This window comes from Sinohyriopsis cumingii, chromosome 14, assembly GCF_028554795.1.
Source record: "Sinohyriopsis cumingii isolate HCF-2022 chromosome 14, ASM2855479v2, whole genome shotgun sequence".
Classification (NCBI taxonomy): Eukaryota; Metazoa; Mollusca; class Bivalvia; order Unionida; family Unionidae; genus Sinohyriopsis; species Sinohyriopsis cumingii.
The window spans coordinates 103,616,235-103,625,205 of record NC_142974.1 but is presented as its reverse complement, the minus strand read 5'-3'; positions in this window follow the sequence as shown (position 1 = coordinate 103,625,205).

Genomic DNA, 8,971 nt, shown 5'->3' with positions numbered 1-8,971 from the left:
TTATCAAACTTCCAGATTGCATCATAAAAAACATACCAAATAATTTAAATAATAAATGCTGTTTTGTGTTTGTTTTAATCACACTTTTAAAACCTTACAGCAAGTCCCCAAGATATGTTAACTGCAACATTAAATGAACTGCCTGTTTTTGCAATCTTTGAACTGAGTGCATCTGCAGGATATAGTTCCACTTTTCTCATGTACATGTGTAAATCACTTCTGTTACAATTTTTCATAATTTTAAAGATTTTTTGTTGAAGTTACCGTCACCATGACATCAAAGCATAAGAACAAATGTAAAAATCCAACTTATGAACAAACTGACTTACACAGAGGTCCAGGAATGTAACCCTTAATGTTTATCTTGGGTTTGTGCTGTATTAGCTATATTATACTGAGGAAATGGGAACTAAGTTCCTTTCCCATGGACACTCAGAGGTTGCCAACCTGGGCTCACCTGTGCCTATATCAAACTCATTGAGTCCAACACTCTACCAACTGACCATGGCTCCCTAGTTAACAATGTATTTCCATACCTGTAAATACAGTGATCCCTCATTATAATGATGTCCACAGAAGTTATTGAGTATTTCACCTTATAGTGAAACTTATAATGATGTATGTGATTCAGTATAACCTCATTATAATGCTTTCCACAGAAGTTAGAGAGTATTTCATCTTATAGTAAGACTTAAAGTGAAGTATGAGGTTCTGTATAACCTCATTATAATTTTAGTCCACATAAGCTATAGAGTATTTCACCTTATAGTGAAACTTATAATGATGTATGTGATTCAGTATAACCTCATTATAATGCTTTCCACAGAAGTTAGAGAGTATTTCATCTTATAGTAAGACTTAAAGTGAAGTATGAGGTTCTGTATAACCTCATTATAATTTTAGTCCACATAAGCTATAGAGTATTTCACCTTATAGTGAAACTTATAATGATGTATGTGATTCAGTATAACCTCATTATAATGCTTTCCACAGAAGTTAGAGAGTATTTCATCTTATAGTAAGACTTAAAGTGAAGTATGAGGTTCTGTATAACCTCATTATAATTTTAGTCCACAGAAGTTATTGAGTATTTCACCTTATAGTGAAACTTATAATGATGTATGTGATTCAGTATAACCTCATTATAATGCTTTCCACAGAAGTTAGAGAGTATTTCATCTTATAGTAAGACTTAAAGTGAAGTATGAGGTTCTGTATAACCTCATTATAATTTTAGTCCACAGAAGTTATTGAGTATTTCACCTTATAGTGAAACTTATAATGATGTATGTGATTCAGTATAACCTCATTATAATGCTTTCCACAGAAGTTAGAGAGTATTTCATCTTATAGTAAGACTTAAAGTGAAGTATGAGGTTCTGTATAACCTCATTATAATTTTAGTCCACAGAAGTTATTGAGTATTTCACCTTATAGTGAAACTTATAATGATGTATGTGATTCAGTATAACCTTATTATAGTGCTGTCCACAAAAGCTATAGAGTATACCACATTATAATGAGATGTACAGATAATTTTACAACCACAAAAATTAATAAAACATCTCAGACTGAAGATGAATTCACAAGGGGATGGGTAGATACATAGGCATCAGCTTAACAAAAAATTTGTATCATTTTAACCAGGGCATTTGTAATAGTACTGGTTCTGTAACAAAGGAAATCACTATAATCCTGCAATTTTTGTCAGAGCTATTCCTCTCTTGGTCTTGCAGATAAATACAGTATATTCATCCAAGTACACACTCTTGTTAATGCAACTAGTCCTCGAGTTCTAGATGGATTGCCCTGTAAATATTCTGGCCATAATGTCAACAAATTACTCAATGTTTGTGAGAGTTATTGCCCTTTTTTGTCTTGCAGTTATATATACACTGTAGTAAATCTGTCCAGCATTCAATCTTGTTATTGCAGCTAATGTGGGTGGATTGCCAGTAAACTTGGTAAATATTATATAGTAGTTAGCACTTAAATATTTGCATATGACCACATCACTTTCCTCATGAAATTTGTATTAGCAGCCAAATCTTGTGAACTGAACTAAAAGTTTTAAAAGGATCATAAGATGCCACAACGTAGTTATTATTGTTCTCTTTTGTCCAGCAGTTTATTCTCAGTTTTTATTGAAACTTGCAACATGCTTTGGTCATCATCTGAAGACGCCCATATTGACAAAAAAACTGCCCCTGTGATTATTCATGGAGTTATTGCCTTTTGTCTTGAAGCCTGATAAAGTGTATCACAATCTTTTTAATGCAACTAGTTCAGTTTTCAATGGATCACCATGAAACTTGGTACATGTTATGTTTGTTAGAGTTATTGCCCTTTTTACTTAGAGCGTGATGAAGTTTACGACTAGTCTCTTAGTTCTCATTGGATTGCCATGAAATTTTGTACACACTATAGTCATCATTTGAAGATGCATGTATTGACAAATTACGGTCCTTCCACAATTTTTGTTTGAGTTATTGCCCTTTTGCTTTCTGCTGAATGGAGTGTATAAGAAAATCTGTAGTTTTTGATGGAACACTGTGAAACTTGGTACACATTATGGGCATCATCTGAAGATGCACATGTTGACTAATCACTGTGCTCCAGAGCTATTTTTAGAGCTATTGCACATTTTTTGGGACTTGGAGCTGGATCTTGTGTATCCAAGAACATTGTGAATGTAACTAGTTTCACAGTTAATGGATCACCTTGAAACTTTTGTACATGTTATGGCCATCATCTGAAGATGACAACAAATCACTTTGCTGCCCCATGTTTTTTTTAGAGTTATTGCTCTTTTTGTCTAGCAACAGAATGCAGTGTACAACAGAATCTTATGAATCCCGCTTGTCTTGCAGTTTTGTATGGATCTCTGTGAAATTTGGTACACAGCACGTTCATTATCTAAAGATGTACATATTATCAAATCATTGTGTTCCAATGATATTTGTAAGAGTTATTGGACATTTTTTACTAAGAGCTAGGTGTAATAATATGTGACTGAATTTCATGAGTTCCACTAACTCAAGTTTTCAGTTGATTGCTGTACAACTTAATATATATATATATATATATATATATATATATATATATATATATATATATATATATATATATATATATATATAACAATTATGATAAAAAGATGGGCATGTTGACCAGTCATCGCATCAGCACTATTTTTAGAAAAATCTTGCACTTTTTGTTGATAGGCTTAACTCCATGACGGTGAGGTGTTTTCTCAAGCACATTACTGACCATAAATCTAGTTTATGATCTGTTTGGCCAAATTTTGATATACAGAAATTTAACTATCGTTTGCTGATAGTCATAATGCTAATTGTGCTACCAGCCTAATTATATAACCATTGGGGTTTGGACAGCTGATGTTTGATAAAAAGAATTTGTTGTTGTTTAAAAACTTAAATATAATCTGATTGCTATATATTTCTGAAACTTTACGTGATCATCTTCATCTTTTCATCAGCTTAGCTAACATTGTGAGTAGTAAATAATGAATAATAATAATAATGAGGACTTTGTATATAGCGCCTAATCTTTAGAAGCTCTAAGCGCTTTACAATATTAGACAACACCTATAAGATAAAAAAATATATAATAATATTATTACAAAAACAAACACCATGAAATTAGAAAAACATTAAAAAATAAAAAAACATGCTGAGAATATTTCACAGGTAGGAAACATTATTAGGTCTTTAAGTTTGTTCTTGCAGTCGAAATAAGTGAGTTTTGAGAGCCCTCTTGAATGTGATCACTGTGTCTTTGTGTCCAAGTTCAGTGGGCAATTCATTCCACGTTGCTGGGCCCTGGTATGCAAAAGAATGCTGTCCATATGACTTTGTTTTCATAGTAAGAATAATGAGTATACGATTGTCAGAAGAGGAGCGTAAGTATCTTGCTGGTGTGTACACATGGGTGAGGTCAGATAGGTATGTTAGACTAGAGTCTGACAGTGAAACTTAGCACAGAGAACAAATTTTGTGTTTGATTCTGGATCGAATGGATAGCCAGTGTAGGGTACAGAGCAGCAGGGAGGTGTGCTCTGATCGTGGTACTCTAACTATGATCCGAGCAGCTGTGTTTTGAAACTTTTGAAGTTTCTGGAGCAGATAATGAGATGAACCAGACAATTGAATTACAGTAGTCCAGTCTTGAAAGTACTAATGAACACACAAGTGTTTTAGTGGCATCAACTGAATGATATTTGCGATGCATCTCTTCTCAAGATATGCAGCCTTGCATATGTTCATGACATGTTGGTGCAATGTAAGAGTACTGTCCAGAGTAACACCTAGGTTTCGTACTGATTGTGTGAATTTAATGTTGGTGTTGCTGATATTTATTGTTTGAGGTAAAGAATGTGAAGGAGAAGGTCTTTGTGTTGTGATCAGAATGGCCTCAGTTTTATCATCATTCATCTGCAGCTTGTTACAAGTCATCCATGATTTCACATCAGAAATGTAGCTCTCTACACCTTGGATGGTAGCATCAACTTCATTTTGGTGGCTAGATTTGTATATTTGCGTGTCATCAGCATACAATTGGTGAGACACTGGATGATGATCTATGACACTTGAGAGTGACTGAGTGTATAGAATGAAGAGAACAGGTCCAAGAACAGACCACTGTGGAACACCACAACATATATCAACTGGGCTGGAGTGTATTCCATTTGCAGATACAATTTGTGTCCTGTTGACCAAGTAGGACTTGAACCACAGTAAGGCTGTATCATGAATGCCAAATACATGCTGGAGACGATGAAGTAATATATCATGGTCTATTGAGTCAAATGCAGCAGACAAATCAAGGAGGGTGAGGACTTTACACTAGCCAACACAGAGAATGTCATTAACTACTTTTAGAAGAGTAGTTTCAATACTGTGACAAGGGCGATATGCAGATTGTATGTTGCTAAAAATACTGTTTGAATTCAGATGAGATAAAAGCTGGGATAGAACAACCTTTTCTAAAGTTTTTTATATGAATGGGAGATTAGAAACTGGGCGGTAGTTCTTCAAATCGTTATGGTCTAGTGATGGTTTCTTCAGCAGAGGCTTTACAATGGCAGTTCTGAAAAATGATGGGAATTCCCCGGATGAGAGAGAGGTATTAATAACATCAGTTAGTGAAGGCAATACTGGATCTAAGCACTCAAGCAGCAGTGATGTTGGAATTGGATCAAGTTCACATGACTTTGCAAAAAAAATTATAGGGAGCAGCATTATTTAAATGAAAATTCTTTTAAACAGACAGAATATGTTAACAGCTAAATTAAAAAAATTTAATAAATAGATGCACCATTTGCAGGTGAAACAGGAGATTGTGAAGTGAGTGTGTATTTTAGTTTTTTTAATTTTATTGAACAAGAAAGTACAGAAAAGGAATTTTAAATAAAAAGTTGAAAATTTTCAGAAATTGTGAAAAATGAAGAAAAGTTATACAATCTGCATGTTATTATAAGTGGCAAAAACGCATGTGTCAGAGAATTAAAGAGTAAACTAAAATCAATAAGAACTAATGTAACTGAAGAATTAAATTGAGATCTAAAGTTAAATAGATCTAGTAGAAGGCCATGTATTTTTCATGTTAAAATTGATATGTGTACAACAATGGTAAATTCAAAATGAACGAATGAATCAGAAAATAAATATTTTAATATTGGATGTTATTATTTTAAAAACTTGAATGCTAAGGCCTCGGATGCGGGAGTTTGCAGTTTCGTACCTTGTCAAGTCATGCCAAAGACTTATAAAAATGGTACTAGCTGCTGCCTCGCTTAGTACTCTGCATTAAGAGAAAATTGCTAGGACTGGTCGGCCTGGTGTCAGGATAATGTAACTGGGAGGAACATGATGCCACCTGTCTAAGGCATGATGCCCCAGTGCTAGACATCACTATAAACTGCCACACTGTAGACACTGTAGAGATATGACTAAAATTGTTAAAGCTACATTCAAAATCGAAATAACTCACTTGAACACTAACAGCATGCACGCCAGTAAGCTATTCATTCCTGACAACCAAAGTCAGTAAGGCCAGATATATTGCCATAAATACAAGCTTATAAGTTGAGTTCAAGCACCGGTACATAGTCCCAGATCTGCTGTCACATTATGTGCTGACAGATCTGGGTCCATGCAGTTTATTAGTATTCAGTAGAACAAACATTTGCAATGACAGTTCAGGGTCTTTATTGTTAGCTGTTGATTTCAACTTATAAGTGGGCAAATATGGTATATGGTTTTAGGCATGCACATTCAATCTACAAAGTGCTTTTAAAATATTGGGATTGTTGACATTTGGGGATTCAATATGATGGAATCTTTAAAATCAATCTTTTAGAGTAATAAGCTAGAACTTGACATTTTTAACAGTGACTTGTATTAGTAAACATTGTGAGCTTTCTAGCATCTCATCTCATCATTTTTTTCAACATCTAATCTACACTACAGACTTGTACTCACTTTTGCTATTACTGCTGTCAAGAGAAATATAATTGAGTGACTTAGATGTTGTAGCAACCAGTAGTAACTGGTTGTTATCATTTGTTCTGAAGCAGACAGTACAGTTACAGAAAAATTAGCTTTAAATGTACATAAGAGAAGATTATAGAAAGTAGTGTTTATCCTACCTCTGACATAACACGATGTCACATGGCCCAATGCCTCATTATAGGTCAATTACACTCGCTCACTCTTTTCAGCAAGTGGTTATTTTTAATTGTCAGTTTCAGGCAATCCACCTTCACACTCACTCAGCAGGTTTCAGTCACTTTATTGTGTATATGTATGCAATCGATTTGTGTCAGGAAATATATTTACATAAACTGCGAAGGAAGTCCATTAAGTGTACACCACAGTTTTGTCTATGATTTTTATGATATGGCTTGATGCTAATGAAAGAGAGAGGTTACATTAATGTAAAGATTAAGCTGATGAATATGCTCTCTCCATGCTGGCATAGACAAATATTGCCTGGATCCATGTGTACACATAGTTTTGCATCCAGGTGTTCACACATGTTGTCCATCCTTGAGTTGTGATGGAACATTAATAATTAATATACAGAATCATTATGTGATAAGCTTATTTATGTTAACTTTATCATCATTTTATTAAGGAAGTAGAAAAGTGTGTAGAATTTTTAACGTTAAAAACTTTTAAAATTTGAAGCTTTGTTAAATAGGCCTTTATAATTTAGGAATTTGAGTTCTAATTGGCACTAAATGACCAATATTGTACAAATAAGCACATACACACACATTTCACTAAACCAGCTTACTAAATAGTTAGCTATTTCACTAAGAAGGCTTCTTTAGTATTGTAAAAAAAAAAACATGGAAAATATCTTCCATCCATTATATCACATCATTTAAACTTATTTATAAGTCTGATTTTTTTCTCCAAAGATAAAGGCACAATTGATACATAAATATCTAGTTCACAATGGAACTGGACCAAAACTTGTTGATATACGAAGTTTCATTTAATTCATTTTAGAAATATAGTATCTACAATATTAACAATCTCAGCCAGATGCAGATCACCTCAATAATATGGGCAGATATCTCTTGTTACAGAATCTCAGACCCTCAAGTCCTATCTAAATGTGGTCAATCAAGCACATAAATAGATTTTGTCTATGATCAACTCAATGATATAAGATCACTGTATGGTTTGATCAAGATCTAATCATAGAGTTGCTAAAGTGCTGACAAGCTCAACCAAACTGATGCAAGATTACCTCATTAATAAGTGGCTCTATTTTATTATCAAACTTTTCTGACATCATATCATTATCAGTCCACATTCTAAGCTTGATCAAAATCTGATTATAAATATGGCCTCCCTTTTGGTAACAAAATCAACCAATCAATAAGCTCACCTCATTAATATTCATGGATTCTGCTCATTATCAAATTTATGAGATCATTATACAAGTCCATATTCCAAGTTTGATCAAGATAGGATAATCAAAGTTTAGATCAAAATCATCTTATGGCCAGGTGAACTAGAACAGCAGGGTGAATCAAATCCTTTTAGATACCATGCAGAAGACACGGCTAAAATCCTCCAGATTGCTCCAGTGGCCTATTGGTTAGAGCGTCAGCCTTGGATGTGGGAGGTCATGGGTTCAATCCCTGGCCAAGTCATACCAAAGACTTACAAAAATGGTACTAACAGCTGCCTCGCTTGGCACTCAGCATTAAGAGGTTAGTGTTAGGGCTGGTCGGCTTGATGTCAGGATAATGTGACTGGGTGGGACATCATGCTACATCACTATAAACTGCCACACTGCAGACATCGTAGCGATATGACTGAAAAACTGTTAAAGCTACGTTAAAAATCCTAGTCACACACACACACATCCAGATTGGTAACAAGAAATTATTGATGGACAGAAGTGGGTCCATAGCATAAACTCACATGACCTTACAGTCAGTTGACCTAATACTTTCTCAAGAAAATATGAAGAGGTTTTAAAAAATTCAGGAGCCACTTAATGACTGTGGAATCTAAATTTGTGTTTTTATGAAGGGCAATATAATGGGGTATCTACAAAAGTTTACATAATGTTGATTTTTCTACAGTCCTCTGGAGACTTAATTTTAAATGGCCTTCTGCTCCAGTTTGGTAAAAGCCTTTAGCATCATTATTGTGGGTTTTGTTGTTGTTGTTGTTGTAGGGTTTAATGCTGTTATTCAGCACAAGATAGGCTATACATGGCAACCAGTATAAATGGTGGAGGAAGAACCCCTGGAAAGAACTATAGACCCATGAGAAGTTACTGGCAAGCTTTCACACATACCCACATTGGCCAAACCTGAGACTGCAACCCATGTATACAGAGGTGAGATGGCAATTTGTGTTTTAATGAAGTGCATTATATTGGGGTATCTCCCAAAGTTTACATAATGTTGATTTTTCTACAG